Source organism: Linepithema humile, chromosome 1 (assembly GCF_040581485.1).
Source record: "Linepithema humile isolate Giens D197 chromosome 1, Lhum_UNIL_v1.0, whole genome shotgun sequence".
NCBI lineage: Eukaryota > Metazoa > Arthropoda > Insecta > Hymenoptera > Formicidae > Linepithema > Linepithema humile.
This window is the reverse complement of record NC_090128.1, coordinates 32,145,635-32,163,008: the sequence shown is the minus strand read 5'-3', so window position 1 is coordinate 32,163,008 and position 17,374 is coordinate 32,145,635. Positions and strand designations below refer to the sequence as shown.

Below are 17,374 nucleotides of genomic sequence, written 5' to 3'. Positions count from 1 at the left end.
TCCCCTGTACTTACTGACTACCACCTCCTCTCTTGAGAGGGGAAAGCCGCCGGATGCAGGGCATGATCATGTGCGTCCGCCTGTCTGATGTATTTTATCTTTAATGTGACGCATGCATTAGTGAATCACACGCCATATAACTTGTCAAATATAATACTTGTCTATAAAATACTTTCCCGTATTTCCCGTGATAGTAAAGACACGCGTTTATGACACATATTCCTTCTGCCATCTTTTGCGTTGTAAAATTTATTCCTGCAAGATTCGATTTTATATCATCGTCTCAATTTTCCTGAAAGCGCGCCGGCATTATCCATCTTAGCGAGAAGAACACCTGCATCCAATTAGTGACGCGAAAACGCCGATGCGCGGGGTAGTGGTCGCGAGCGTAACGGCGTTACGATGAAAAAACGTTCGCGGAGATAATAACCAGAGAGAACCCAGCGGTTAAAAAAGACCGAACGACACGAATCGCGTTAAGATACCCGCGGAATATTCAACATTTCCTGCCACGACAATGGTATCTTGAAATCGTCGCGGACGCTATCGCGCAAATACGTGAGCGCGCTACGTGGGTATGCTGGGAACGCGCGGCAAAAGAATACGCGCGGTCGTGTCGTCGGGAATAAGAAGAATACGGAAACGAGGAAGGTGGTTCGACGACGCTGCAAGTGGAAGAAGAACGAGAGAGAGAGAGAGAGAGAGAGAGAGAGAGAGAGAGAGAGAGAGAGACGGAGCCGCGGAGGAAGGCAGCGCGAGAGAGCGAGATCGAGCCGGCGAGGAGTCAAGGGTATTATTACTCCCGCGGGACGGGTGGCGGAAGAGAGCGGGCGTGAGTAGACGGATGGTGCCCAGGAGGGTGGTAAGGCTCGGCTACCAAATGGTACGAACATCGTCCAGATGCACTCGTACCAGCCATACCATCGCGCGCGCGACGCCTCCCGCGAGTACAACGGAGGGTTCCATGCGCCCGTATCGCACGCCGCTTGCACTTTTCTCTTCTTCGTCCCTACTCGACTGCGCACCGCTCTCATTTCATCGAATTGCCTCGTTTCTCGATCGTCCGACTCGACTGCCGGAAGTTGACCGCGCGAGTTGAGAATATCGGAAGGTTCCGAGCAAAATGTCGGAAACCTAAACGAAGGCGAGCGAAGAAGCAAGAAAGAGAGACTGTTGAGCAAAAATCGAAGGAAAGAATGCCTCGTTGACATGATCGGGGGCTCATCGTACGGCGGAGCATGATCGAAGAAGGGGAAATACTCCATTCAATCCCGAAAACACTGAACACCGAGTGGACGAATCCTCCGAGTTGCGAATATGTCCCGTCGTCGTCGTCGTCATCGTTGTCGTTCGGAAACGAGGAACGACGATGGTACGAGAAATCAGCGGGGCGCAAGAAACGCTGACTCCGAGCATTGTCCACCGAATGCTGGATCGCATGGACTGCTACGGAGTACTGGATCAGAGAGAGAGAGAGAGAGAGAGAGAGAGAGCGGGCGGTCGAAGTGGCGAGCGAGTGAAGGAGACAGCGCGAGGGTGAATAACATGCGCGCGGAGTGTCTGCATCATCGTCGGCGGGATTCGTTCACGAAGAAGAAATTTCCTGACGCTTCTAGCGAGAGTAGGCAATCACTCGTAACGAACCGAACAAAATGAACATCAATCTGCGACGCTCGTTATGATTCCAGGATTATAAGAGGACGCGCTCGAACTAATCGAATCACTGAGCCACGTCAAATAGAGAATGCTGACCTCTCTAAAACCAGAAAGAAAGATCTCTTTATTCGACGGTCGAGAGGAAAGGAACAAATATATGCAAATGAGTCTCCGCTAGACCCGGAAAAGGAAGAGGTCAGAGGAGAGCAATTAAATAACCGTTTAAAGGTAATTGAGCGAATGCTAATTTCCATACTTTGTGGCGATCCTACGCTGTGACGGAGGACCAAGAATGCCAGCTCGTCCACACAATTCCGTGTGTTATAGCGTAAACGCTCCGTACCAGACGTAAATAAACAATGCCTACGTCATGCTCAAGCTCCTCCCAATGCTTGGTTTCTTCTAGAAACAGGAAGTACGGTGAGTCAACCGTTGCTACAGGCCTAACGTCGTTCTCACGGCGAACCAAGACGGTGTGTCTTTTGAGTGTCTCGGATTCTACTACCGCTTTGAATACGAATCGCCATACTGCATCAAGAAGCAGTACATAAATAACTGTATTTTTACTCGCAGCTCTCTTACTTTTCAAGTAACTTTCAGAATACTTAAAATTAATACATTGATATTCGCACAAAATAACACGATTTTTATAGAATTATTTGAGGCTAGTGTGCGATGTTGTAAAAATTTTTAGAGATAATTGAAAATCCACCAAGACGACGATATTATTATCTAACTCTATAATTTTCTTTTAAAAAAATAATAGTCGCATGTAATTAACATATATATGTGATAAATGTAATAAGTAAAATGCATTTTAAAAAGTTGGCCAACTTCTTGAATTATCCACGCAGAGCGATTTCCTCACTTAACAGCAATATGTATTTGATTAACGCAAGCATAAAATAAAATGTACAATAAAATCGATAACATAATATTCTATAATCCCGGCTTGGCCCGTATCCCGTCAAAGAAATGAGCTTGCCCACCTTGAAGAGGATACGAAAATTGCAAAGCGCGGATTTCAGGGTCGACGCGCGACAAGAGTCTTTTGCGGATTCTGTGGAGCCGCGTAAGGAAGGAGCGCGGTGACGAAGGAGGAGAATGCGGGCTTTAAGCGGAGGCATCGCCGTGGAAAATGAAGCTTCCTAGTGAGATTTCCTTCAGATCTTTGTCCCACCGTATTGAGAAAGGAGGCGTAGATGGTCCCGCTAGCAAAAGCGGGCGAAGGGACGAGGTAGCAAAGCTACGAGCGGGGGAAGGGAAGGCAGGGCGGTTTGCTCGGTACGTGAGAGCGGGAATCAGGTCGATGATATTAGCCCGATTATACGCCCTCCGATCCACAATTTTCCGAATCACCAGCATCACGCGCGCCATTAGCTCTCCGTACTTTTTTGCCGCGATTATCGGACGGACGCTTTCCATCCGAGCCACGACGAGAATCCTCACCTCCGTTCTACCGGCATGCCCCGGCTCCTATTTCTGTTCTTCATCCCTCAAGATATGTGATCCTGTGCTAATGTGCTTTAAAATTATTCACGTGTCTCGTATAAAACTGAAGCTGCGTACGCGACTGTGAAATTCAATTCAAGTAAACATTTTTGTCAAAAAGAATGAAAAACAAAGGTACACTTTTTATGTAACGTAATATTGATACATTATTTTCAGTCATATTAATTTATTTAGTACCGAACTGTCGGCATTAAATGTAACATTGAATAAAAGTGAGAATATGCATAATTCCTAATCAAATAAATATTAAAAATGTGAAGAATTTTCGCTCATCTTGTTGTGCACTCTGCGTATTCTCTCTTGCGCCGCATGTCGTACGTAGTCTAAATGTACTATAATAAACTCATGCGATTGCACGGTCCACTATCGCGACTTTGTATTACGATGCTCCGCAGTGCGTATCGCAGGACGGTGCTCTCCCCGGTGAGTAAGATCCCTTTTTAATTTAATCGCTCGGCGGAGTTGTTACGCTACGCCGTGATTACGGCGAAGCTGCGTTTGAAGCTCGCAAACGAAACAATCCTCCGATTTCATTGCGCAGTTCGCGCTCCCCTCCGCATATATTTTAATTCTACAGAGTGCATCCAAGAGATTAAATTTCGCATGTTAGACCGGCGTGTCGCGGGTGGGGTTCGGACGGAAATTTCTAAACAGAATAGACGGCAAAGCAAACGTGGCACTCTGAGGCCCCTGAATTCATTTTAGAGACGAACGCATATATATATCTATCTATATATATACATATGTATATATATAATATGTATAAGCGCGCCACGGAAGAAGACATTACCGTGGAGATTACCCCGGGGAGGGCGGGCATCGTTGGAATTTTATGCCACGTCAGTGCGGGATGCTCGACCCTTCGTGAACGAGCGTTGTTAGTACGACGTTCCCGCGATCGGCCGCAACCACAAACTGATCTCGGTTGTGCGTAATTCTCCCAAGTTCAACACGCTCATCCATCATCGGCTTATCACGTCGAAATAATTATGAAAAAATAAAGATCGCGATTATATTATGTGAAAAGTGTTACGAAATCAAGATATAAATATCTGAATAAATCTTATCTTCGTCACGTCGCGTATAATAGTCCTTTCAACTTTTTATCTCATGCGAGATCTAAATGTATCGGAAATGCAATTTTCGTTGAACGTTGACTCGACCGATGTCCTGTCATAGCGCATAGAAGGAGATAAATCGTCCGCGTGTATTCGGTTTCTTTAGAGACTGCAGTCCGCGCGCTCCCCCGCAATTTATCGATATCCGCAAACAGCCCCGGTGCCGCTAATGGCTTCGAGAAATAGCGAGGAATCGTTTTGATCGTGGCGTGTATTCACGTTCCCACCTCTCGCCGACTGGGATTTCCCATGGTGATGACCTTCGTCATGCTTATAAAAAACGGGTGGTGGAAAATAGGCGGCATCGCAATTCCCTTTCGATCGTTAGCCGTACGCCGAGTTCACGCTGAATTAGCTGCCCAATCGAGAGCTCTATGATAATTGAGAGAGACGACTCGTCTAAACGAACGGGAAAACGCCCCCTCGCGAATTATTTATACGACTTCCGCTCGGATTCCGATGATCGCTCGACGTCGAGCGGGAATTGCCAATCGATAAAAAGGAATAGCGCGTCGCCGATGTCGCGATTCGATTACCGGCCAATAACTCGTGCGTCGGATTTCCCGACTTTCCGTCGCAACGCGTCCAATTTAATATCTAAACGCGGCACTCGCGCACCGCACTACTGAGACTCCCCGAGTCGTATTTATAGCACCTGGTATTAACGTTATAATTTCGAAACTAATTACGATCGGCAAAACGGTCGCGGCCCGGACGAACGACTGAACGAAAGGACGAGTGAACGGACGGTTCTCTAGAAAATTAAACTACGGCGCGTCGCCTCGCCTAATTAAGAAATCCGTCCACATCTTCGCCTTTCGAGATCGAGCGGCGTAGAGCCGAGGTACGATAAGGTAGGAGCCTTGCGGCAGAAAGAGAAAAAGACCGTGGAGGAAGGCCGAAACGGTAAGAACCGTAATTAAATCGGAGCGAAATCCCGCGGAATAATTAATTGGAGAGCTCCTAAAGTATACCGGGCGCGTCGGTGGACGCGTAACGTCGTTAGCCAAGGGCCTTTCGAGGGTCGTAAACCCCGCAGGCGGCCCTTTGGCGACCCGTCCCAACCCCCTTCTTCATTTTCAAGAGGGGACACGCTAAGAGCGAAATGGAAGAAGAAAGGGTGCCAGTTTTGCTTCCAGCTCTCCAGAAAACAAAATTATTCCGAGCTCGCGTATCCGGGAATCGTCCAGATTGTTTATTCATTCTATTGCCGTATCTCGCGTTTTGTCTCGCAAAATTGTACCATTAATATCGTATCTGATGCTGATGCAATTACACGATTAATCACGTGGGAAAAAAGGCTTAAATCTGACATTTATCTACAGAAATGTGTTCATCTATTTCCGAGCTTTTTAGACACTTTTTGGGATAAATTCGACATTGACGGAGAGAAAAATATCTCATTAATCTCATTTGCAAATTTGTTATACATAGCTTAACGTTTTATTTAAGTGCTTCAATTATGCGTAGGCACGTAACGATTAAATTTGATAAATGTATTTTCACATATGAAATAATTATAGGTTGAAGATATTTAATATTCAATATAATTTAGCAATTTTGTAACGCGTAATATTTATAAATAAAGATATTCCATGCACATTTCATTTATTATACTCTCTTCTCCCATAATATACATATTTTAGTAGCATTGAATTATAACAAGACACAAAATAATATGTTTAACGCTAATGAGGATAATGAAAATTTCTTCATCATTTTTCCAGATTTAGCATTTCCATCTGCTTATCCCTTCAATTAACGTCTATAATTAGCTACGCGCTTGTCCGGCCGCGAACCTCGACTGCAATCAAGTGCTCCGGACATATTAACCAAGCCGTGAAACTATACGACGGATCCCAGACTGCGTCCCGAAACCGCGGGACTATGTTTCTCGGGGCATCCCTCGTCGAGAGAGGACGACCGCGCCCGTTGTCCGTACCGTCTGTTTCCGAGCAGAACGTCACACGCGCGTATCGGCGAGATTTGTGCGGCCGGTCGGAATGCGAAACGCTTGCGGTTTGGATGTCGTTTCGCGGCCACAAGACGCGCAGCGCCCTTACTCGCGGGCTAAGCTCGGCGTTCTTGGCACAAATCCAGCCACCGCTAATTAAGGGGGGGAAAGCATGATCCGCGAAAAGGTCTCTGCGAGTGGTTAATGACCAAAGTCAGTCGTTCGCGCCCTTTCGACGTCGCTCGTCGTCGTCGTCGACTGACACTCTCTCGTTAAAGACAACTTCGCGTTTATTCTCGCCTTTTGCAAGAACGGTCCCTCCATTTTCCCCATTCCTTCTGTTGTCTATTAATAAATCCGGTTGCGGTAACTCTAAGCGTGATTAATTTATCTTGCCGCGGAGACAAATTTATATAAATGTATTTTATAAACAAACAGAAAATTTCCCATGATATTCTCGATTTGTAATGCACGTATTTGTGCACAGAGTTTCCAACATAATTAATACCGGTAAGTATCAGTGTGCAGAAATGTAGAATAAAATAATTTGGTGCTAAGAATCGACTTTTATGATTTCAGGATTAAAATTTAAATTGGCCATGTAGAAATTTCAAATGTCCGCCGAAAAGTGTTCACGGTAACGCGGCATTCCGGTGAATTCGCTCCAGTTTGCAATCGGACGTACCGCGCAAATCGCATTCCGCGCATTCTTCGTCGTCCGAAAAAAGACGCGCAGAGGATGGTAGACGTGAGCACACCCGGTATATGTCCTGGACACAGATCGCGGTTTGCAGAGTGACGAGTGGTATGCAAAGAGACCAGCGGATTTCTGCGCATAAAAAGAGGCGTTCTCCCTCTCGTTAGCTCATTACGTGTTCCACGGTGGACAAAGAGCAGACATCGAAAGGAAAATTGAGGCTGTTAAAATGGAAGAAAATTAGCGCAGAAGAGAGAGAACATGAACGATGACGATAATGAAGGAGAAAAGAGGGAGAGACGGGGAAATAGACGAACGGACGGACGTGCTGCTATTTACGATCGTCGCATTGCGGATCGTCGAGTCGTATTTAAAATCGACCCAGTTTTTCGCGATCGCGAAGATCCGCTGACGCGAAGTCAACCCCGGACCGTGCGCGTCGCTCCTTTCGCGATCCCGTCTGTGGATTCGCGGTTGTTTGCGCGCGCCTCGCAGCGCTCCTAAGCTGTGCTACTTTCGGTAAGAGATACGTCGTCGCAGAGCGATACGCATAAATCAGTAAATATTTGCATTATTCGTTGATTTATGCGAACGGCGCGCATTACCGATCCCGGACGTCTTTCAGCATGCATATGAGTTACGGCGACTTCTTATGAGGTGGAGAGCCATCGCGCGACGGAAATTGATACATCAACGATCAGCATTGCAGATGCTGCCGGGCGACGCAACGCCAGTGCAGCGCGCCATGCATTTAAAATCGATCCGCTTTCATTTATCTCGTTACCGTGCATCCGATCTTAGCACGGAACGATCCGTTCCGCGAATCTGCATGGCGTCTTTGATGGATCGTCAATCATGTAATCCCCGCAAATTTACATACACCCGATTACAATAATCGATGTCTTCGGCTCTGTGTTTGATCGACGTCGCTGTCGCGCTCTCGACCCCGCTGGCGCGTATCCAACGAGACTTTCTCGTACCGCGTGAAAAAGAAACGTGCGCAAGAAAAAAGACGTGGCGTTTACAGATTGAAGTCAGCAACTGGGACAAGTGACGCCATGTGGACTTTTTTAATCCTAACCGAAAGAAGTGTCCGTGGCGATAATTTGCCTCGCGAGCACGATTACTGCGCGGTCGAGCAAAAAAGCGCACGAAGAAAAGAGATCCAGCTGGATGCGAGAGAACGCCTTTTTTGCAAGACACGTTACCGCAGATAATGCGGCTTACGCCGCCGTAATTGTCGCGAGCGGACGGATTTCGAGGGTGTCTCCGAAATGATAGGGAGTGGGGGACAGCTGCTGGTGTCCAATTATACGTGACCGACGATACTCTTACCTAATCATCGCCAGAATAAATAATTGATAGCGATCGAATGGCTGAACTCGAATCGTCGGTCTTTCATGAATAATGCTTTCATACGCGTCCAATTAAATCTAATCTTATCGATCTTCTCTGCCTCAACCGTATCCTCTTTCCGGCCTCAATGATCACCGTTATGCTTTGCTCGACCGATGCAGTAAGAGCATTATTCATGAAAATGAGAAAAACTTGGAGTGGAAATATTATCAAAGAGGGAGAAATATTTAATAATTCTATTATGTTTCATAATGTAGATAGCAATACTCGCTTTTTTTTTTTTTTTTTAATTTGATTTTCCTACTATTTATATCTGATATATTAATTTTGTAAAATCAGCTTATCTTTAATATTCTTCGTAATCACTCGACTTGTTATTTTGAAAGTAAAATTTATTCAGCACAATTTCAGAGTTTTTAAACTGGCAACACATTTTTACGCGTATGAATAATTCATGTATTCCATAAAAAATACTTACACTTCTTAAACACATGTAATTATGATTTTATGATGAAAGATACAAGTCCCGTTAGAGAATGCCCAGTATATTCGAAACCAATCCAGCGTAGTTTCTCATCGCTGGCCCGAACTTTGGCAAGATTACGAGCTACGTTGAATATTGTCTACATATACTCGTGTACACATTTGCTCGCCTCGAGGCGTACCTTCCATGCAATAAATATATTCCAAGTTGCGTGCAGGATATGTGCATACACGATCGCGATAACTCGAGTCGTCTCCTATTTCCCACGAAAATCTACCGTCGACACGCTCCGTTGATTGTAAAATATTTCGACTAAAAATGAAGCGGATCAATCGCAATATCGCGTATTTCAGTGCATTTGTGACCTTTACAATTGTATAACTTTAATGCGCCGTCATTATTCGCGAATGTATGAATAATTTCAGAAATACATGCTATCCCTAAAATAAACGACGTATTCTTGCACTTGATTTAATTTTCGATTTTAAATTTCCGTCATTCGAATCAGATGACCCAGTTTTTTTATATGCTTTCGCGAGTTTTCTCTTTTTTTAGCAACAAATCAGAGGCAGCAATCGCGTAGGCATGAACGTGTTTATTCGTCAGGTCCACACGATTCCATTTTCCATCACGAGCGTGGAACACCGCCCCAAATGAGCACAGCGAATCATTATGCGACTTGAGCGAAGTTGAACCGCAAGCGAACGTGCATCGTACACCGTTATGGGCCTTACGCGAGCTTCTATTTCGAGTAAATGTGTCATCGTCGTAGTCGTCATCGTCACCGGTGTCGCCCTTCACCGACGGCGCACACATTTATGGTCACTTACGTGCTGGTAGAGTAAGCACTCTACTCATTCATGCCAGCAACGGACGCTTCATTGGCCCAGATTAGAACGTGAATAGAGCAGCGCGGCAGTGGCAAAGTCGCTACCGTGTCCATTTCCGCGAGCACATTTTCCCCTAGCTCTCCCACAATCGGATCACACAGTCAGACATGAATCACGTTAAACGTGCCAACACTTTTATAACGATTTAAATCCCCAAAGCATCGTCGCCTTATTAACCCTTTAAACACTAAAGTTATATTACATTCAATTATATTATGAAATATTATCATAATGGAAATATTATTGTTACGCATATATATCCGTGTACGTTCATTATCATAATATTCAACATTCCTAAATTTCTAGTTATGTTATTAGTATTAGAACGTTTAAAATTAATTGTGAATATTTGTTAAACCTCTATCAATAATTTTTATAACTTCCGCATATAAGTAATTATAATTTTATATATAATTATTCTCACAAATAGTTGTGAAATATTTTTGTTATCCTAATTAATACGAATAAGTAGCAAAAAAAAACTTTGCAGTAGTAGAATTCAAATAATTCATTAAATAATAGTTATTATATATTAATTAACACATTGATATCAAATCCATGATAAATTCTTTCATTATGTAAAGATATTTTATCTTTTTATTTGAAAACATAAATGTTAACATAATTTGTAAACATAAATGTTTGTTAACATAAATGTAAACATAATTTGATAATATAAATGGTAACAATTGCCAGCAATGTGTTAATAAAAATAAAATAAAAGTAAAAAGAAATTTAATGCCTTGTAAAAACTTACTCATACGTTGTCAAAGGTATAGCGAAATATTTTTGGAGCCACCGGAAAAATGTTTAAAAAAACACTCACCTGTAACAGAAAAAAAACAAAACATTAATTACTCGTCAAATATTATAAACACAATTTTAAATTCAAGATCTTATCTCAATCCAGAAACATAAATTATCAAAACAGATATATCTCGTTCATAAAAAAAATACGATAAATGTACCGAAATATTTTACCGCAAAGTTGCATAATCATGATAATATAATGAGCTAACTATTAAAAATAAGATCTTACGTAAGAAAGAAAGAAGAAAAATGAAAGCAAAGAAAAAGATAAACACACACACATACACACGCGCGCGCACACGCACGCACGTGTGTGTTGCATGCAAGGCGGACGAAATGAGTGTGCCGTTTATTGAGCAAAAGAGAAAAACAAATTTAAGCCCGCAAAGAACAGAGGAAAGAAGGGCGAGAAGGATTAGTGTGCAGCGAGGAGTGTGCTTCAAGTTTTCCTCGTTTTCTTATCCCGAACCGGCGATGGAAGGTAGCGAGAGTAAGATTCAACGCGAAGGACTAGAATGGTCGGTCTGGATCCAAGATATACGCTTTGTCTTCTCTCCCCGTTCCCCCGCGTCAAGTTGCAAGTCCTTTCAAGGCACTCTCCACCCACCTCTTGTGCCTATGGCTGAAACTTCGGCAACGAAACTTTCTTACCAATCCCGGAATTCTACCGCAAGGCTCGCCCATGAGGACCATGGACCTGTAACCCCAATGTCCTTAGACGGGATCACAAGCGCGTGTGTAACGACTTGGCACCGACCGATGCACTCATGGGTTCTTTTAAGGAAAAACTTGCTTCCTTTTTCGAATATTTGAATCTTTCGTTATAAAAAAAAAAAAAACTGCAATGGAATAACTTTTGTAGAGATGTGTTAAATAGAAATAATAATAGAATATTTGACTTTTCCAAAATATATAAATCAATACATTGATGCGTAAAATATTGTACGCTCTTGGTATGAATAATAATAAATGTTGCAACAAAAATATGATACTAACATTGTTCGTATATAAATCTTTCTACCATTTGTTAATTAAAAAATAAAGTGTTTTAAATGTGCGGTGTAAATCATGCGTAAACACATATACGTAAATCATAAGGAATAAAATATGCAAAAGAGAATATCCGCGTCGCGTTCTAAAATTAAGTGTGCATCATCGTGCATCTGAATTAATCAGCAGTGGAAAAGGAGTTAAATTTTGCTTCACACCGCTGTCAACCGTTGTCACAGTGCCATATGAAAGCTACACCGCACAGCGCTCAATTCCCAGAACATCATATTGTGAGGCTAATCCGTCAAGTTGTCCGGGGATGTGCCCGAAAACTCGCTTAGGGCGTAAAAGCGAATGACTGATGAGGGGATATATAAGTGGCGAGGTGTAATTTATACGCGCGCATCTGTTTCAAGTGCAATGTTTTATCATAATACGAGTTTCCAATTCAGGCCGAGCTCCAGCGCCAGATGACTGTCCGCACCGGCGCACACCGGGAACGCAACTTAAAGCGTCTGTTTCTGATAATAATCCGATCGCGCGGAAGTAAATTGCGAATTACATGTTTACGATGTATAATCGTATCGTGAGAGAATCGTCGACGTGTGGCGCAGAACGATGATAACAATAATAATAAATTTCGATTGTCATACTTGATAACAATTACGTGCCAGTGGATACGTAGCCTGGTGCCATTGAGGGTAATTTGGAGTGCGCGAACGCTTCGATTAACACATTGCCATCCGCTCGTGTAAACATAGTATACCCGCCCGTTACAGACTACTATATTATACCGGCAATAGCCCCATAAACCGTAAACAAGTACATAGTTTCTACGTGAGCAGTCGCCGTCATGCGAAATCGTAAATACGTCGTTACACGTAAAGCGGTAATATCTCGTTAATTCACGCGCCACGTATTTTCGCGCTGGGGTATTCACAGAAATATTTCTGATTGTGAATAATATCTTTATGGTCAATGGCAGTAAAATCGGAATAATATTTCCACGGTATGCAGGACCGTAATCGTTGAATTCTGGTATGGGTAATAATTTTCTATTTAAACCAAATTAAGATAAAATAATGGACGTAGGCATAAAAGTCACATTTGCCTACAACGGTAATGAGATTTTACTACCAGTTGTGCGCATGCGAGCGGCTGGAAAACGAATTGGAGAAACGGCTGAGAAAATAAAGATGTTTCCAGCCTTCCCAGATCCTATCTCGGGAAGTGATAACCATAAGCCAATCCCTCGATGTCCGCGTGCACCGAACAAAGGGACAGCGAGATGGCTCGAAAAAAGAAATAACATATACAGGAGATAACGGATGGCCGCGCAGAGAAGTGGTTCTTTTAGCCGCAGACACGGAGATCGCAATCGCGGCGGGATTCGGAACAATGAAGAGGGGAAATTCAGAGGAAGAGGCTGGACGACAACAGATTCGAAGGATTCACGGGTATTTTTTCGAAAGAGGATTCCGTCCGCGAAAAGCAGTCGGGAAAACAAAGGAGATGCGACGCGACGCGACGCGACGCGACGCGACAGTACGCCGAAAGTGGAATCAAGGGAAAGAGGAGGCGACGGAACCCGAAGAAAGTAGGAGGGGCGGAAGAAAGCACACTAGACGCGTATATCGATTACCGAGTCCAGTGTCTCGAGCTTCAAACAGGACGAAAGAAAGAGAGAGAGAGAGAGAGAGAGAGAAAGAGAGAGAATGTTACCAAGAGTACCGACCGAATCTCATTCCTCTCGGGTTGCGAGCAAATCCTTCTGCCATCCAACCGAGCTTTCCCGAGCCTTCGTGGCGTTGTGGAATCCCTGATTTTCCGCCCGTTTCCGAAAAAGAGCGACGACGCCTCGCCTGTGATTCAGGGATTTGCCGGAGGTCGAATTTGCGCGGCCGTCACAACGCGCACGGTGCGACAGAATTGTCGAAACGACTACGGATTCCTTCGCGAGACGACGGAATTTATTCAAGAATTTGAATTTGATGAAAACCACGGCCATCCATTATTCGGACATTGCGCGGCGAATGCGTCTGATTGAATTCTGAATTCAAATGTCGAAAATAGCTTTCATAATTCTGTATATTTGAAACTTAAACTGTCACGTGGATCTTTACGTTTAAAAACTAATCTCTATATTTACAAGTTTAGTATATGCCTGTGGTATACATAAGCCTTAAATATTATATATAATTATAAGAATTGCATAAATTATTATGTACAAAATAATCTTTCTTTTGCTCAAGTTATTTTCTGGAAATAAATTCTTTCCAATATAAACTTATTTTATAAAATGTTTAAAGTTGACGTTTTTTATCTGCATAGTTCTTTTAAATCCGGCAAAAAAATGACAAAAAAATTCTTGTAGAATAATACATAATTTTATATAAGTTAGGCTATATTTGAAATCTTAATATGATGAATTATCATCTAACGTAATTATCACATAACGTAAATAAAGCTTCTCTTCGTCACATTATCTTTTACGACGTCAGTGCAATTTATTGATCTGAAATACGCGATCTATTGAGAACAGATATAAAATACTGCGGGCTATATGGTGATCATGTCGTTGTTAACAAACGCGGAGTAGCGAAATGGCCTTCAACCTTTTTTTTTCGCCCCAATTCCTATGACACTCTCAAAATAGCGCGGTCCATTTTTCAGCAAAAAACGCTCGTTTCGTATATCGACTTTCAGGCCGCATCTCTTCGATTTTGGAATGTCGTTCTTTGCAATAGGTAATGCGCGTCCCGTTTAACCCTCCTGCCCGTTACGGGTGAACTTATTTGCTCCCTTTCGCTCGATAACCTAATACCACGATCGCTTAACATTGGTATCGCGGCACCCCTAATATCAGTCTGCCGAGGCGTGTTGAACAGATTACCATGAATGCCGATGAGCAAAATGCTATTTTCGAATAGCAAGCGAATTTGCTATGAAAGTGCAATTTCTATTTGTACCTCTTGATATATGGAGTTATACATTGGTTGAATATTTGCCTTATTACTCGGCAGATTTATGTTTGGTAAGTTCTTATCTATTTAGATATGTAAATTTTAGAGTTTATTGGCGGTAGTAATAGTTTTTTCTATTTTTTTTACGTTACATTATTGTTTTCAAACTGTGTTTGGAAACTTTTTCGCTTTGAAAATATTACGTGAAGCCAGAAAAAACCAGTGAAAACTTCTGTAAATATTCTGTTACATTAAAATTTCGTATCAATTGTAATTTTTTTTTTTTTTTTTTTTTTTTTAATTTTTGTGATTAGACACAAATATTATATTCATTTTTTACAAAATATTAAACTAAAATATTATGAACGTATTAACAATTAAAAACAATATTAAACTATTTGCATATATATGCTGAAAATTTTTTATATATTTGCTTTCATAACTTCTCATTCGTTTATTTTACTACTTACTGCACTATAATTATTATTACAACCGAAATTTCAACGATATTTCGGTATTCGATTAGCAAGATCGATCTTAAAGCAGACAGGCAGCTATTCCGAGAATAAAAGAAAAAATGGCTCAATGGGATTAAATGTCGGTTCTACATTAAAAAGCACCACTAATTTGAAGGCTCTTATACCTTCGGCCTTTTTGCACGGTCCGGGCGCTAAAGCGATTATGGTCATGGTAATTCCACGAATTAATTCCTTCGTGACCCACGAAGCAATCCTTTCAATGTACGCTACACAATCTTCATCTTCGTTGTCCGTGTAAGTCGTTTGATCGTCTCTGACTTTTTAGCAATTCGATTTTCGTACAGATATTCCATCGAAATGTATACGTTAAATTAAAATACTTTTACCAAACCAAAATATTTGGCGAAATTACTAAATAGAGATAACAATTACATTGTATTACTTTCACGCGCGATACGTTACGCATATCATCTGCAAAAAAAAAGAAAAAAAAACCTATATAATTTTACTATCGGTGAGTAGATAATTCGTATGCGGGCAGCCATCCAGAAACTCCGCCGGAATTAAAAAGTTGCCCCAGCTTATGCCATTGTTAACAATGTGTTAATTAATGATTAAAGTCACTCTAGTTGAACAAAGTTTTAATTACTTCTATGAAACTAACTGTCACGCAAACTTTAAATGTCTTTAACTCAGCTCCGTCTACTTCGCCGAAAGTAGTTTTCTTGTTCTACGAAAATAACTGACTCGATATACAGTGATATAATTGCCGTAAATATCCCGTGCTTACGTTGCATGCTATCGAGTTCCACTCGCGAATAAAAACCAGATGGGATTACGCGAATACACGAGTAAACATGTAGGTGTTCAAGTCCGGTAAACAGCTGAAAACATCAGAGTGACGTATTTAGTCTTTTCGACCACTGCGATTTGAAGGATTCTATTTACAGCATGCCACAAATATGAAATGCAGCTGCACGATCGTGCAACACAAAAGAGCCGTTTATGCGACGCAATATTTTCCCTTTATCCCCGATAGTTCACGCATTGCCGACAGTCCGCAGTCGCGTCGCCCCCAAATGAAATTATTGCATCGCTGCGACTCGCAACCCTCCTCCAGCGCACGCCGCGCGTATATAGGTATGTTTATGCCTTTAATGACGCGCCCACCCTTCGTGTACTTACTGGCACTTAAGTACCTGAGTTAATGGAGTGGAATTAAGGCAAAGGAATAACTCATTCGTACGCATAACGTAGACAAGGGTGAGCTACACCGACAGCCGACCGGCCTTTTATAACTTTATTTCGACGCGGGGGCTTTCCCGCTCTTTCGGTCGCCTCGTTTGATTCGGCCACGTGAAATCCCACGAACGCACCCCGAATTCCTGACAAGCGGTTAAGTGGATCGATCTTAATTCATCCCCGTTATACTTTTGTGCTCGCCGAAAGAAAACTATGCTCCCTTCTTTAATGCTCCTTTGCAATATTCTGAACCTCTCTCTCTCTCTCTCTTTCTCTCTCTCTCTCTCTCTCTCTCTCTCTCTCTCCCCCCCCCCCCCTCTCTCTTCGGCTGTGAATAACGATTCTGAACCAAAAAACACAACTGTGTACAACAACGCTCTTACAACAATATTTTTATCGAAAACTAAACAATATACCATGTCAGAAATATAAACAAATTTGAAAATCACGATAGAATTCGTATGTAAATTTAAAAAATTGTATTCTGTATAAGATGTGGGGATCGATATAACTGTTGTGTATTGTTGAAAAAATAATTTTTATTCCTTTTATTTGTAAAGGTAATTTTTTTATTTTTAATAATATTCAGTATTTTCTGATTAGATCATATAAAATATAAAATAAACATATAATTTTAATAAAAATAACACATACGGATATAAAATATTTTAATGTTCAATCGCTTGTGCAAATTATTGAAAAAAATACCATATTGCATTAATGTCCATCAAATATAATTTTAAAAAATATATCAATTACAAAAATTATTTTAAAGCTTCACATTTGTTCGGAATTTATTCGAGAATAAATCGCGAATAAAATATGACAAAAATATCAGATTGAAATAGTTATAATATGAGAGGATGCCTTAGTTCTTTGAAATAGAAATACGTAGTCTTCGATTATTGACCGTATCGATGAAACTCGAAATTGCCGTCGAAGCAATCATGACCGGCAGATTTTTATCATTCCACGGCATCTTCCGATTTTGTCCTAGCATCATGCCCATCGAATTGTCCACTTACAATACCGTCTCACCTACACGCGCATGCCAAATAGGAACTCATAGAAAGGTAAGGTTCGCCTGGATTTCCAATTAAACTTTGGCAATTGTCGTGCTAATTATCCGCTCTCTGGACATTTTCCAGATTAAATAAACTTCGAGAGAAGGAGTGAAGGATATATAGACGGGCGTCATGCTGTCATCCTAAATTTGTTGGCGC

The 17,374-nt window shown here is 41.9% G+C and overlaps 1 long non-coding RNA gene across 2 annotated transcripts in view; it reads right to left on the bottom strand.

Annotated features, from left to right (window-relative positions):
- LOC136997244 (uncharacterized) overlaps positions 1-17,374 on the bottom strand; it is a 240,932-nt gene that overhangs the window by 41,015 nt on the left and 182,543 nt on the right. Inside the window, exon 2 of one of the 2 annotated variants that reach the window (XR_010888060.1) lies at positions 10,420-10,493. The exons of the other annotated variant lie outside the window; for it this stretch is intronic. This is a non-coding gene — a long non-coding RNA (uncharacterized lncRNA). Of the gene's footprint in view, positions 1-10,419; positions 10,494-17,374 lie in introns of those variants that run through there. 2 annotated transcript variants of the gene reach the window in all.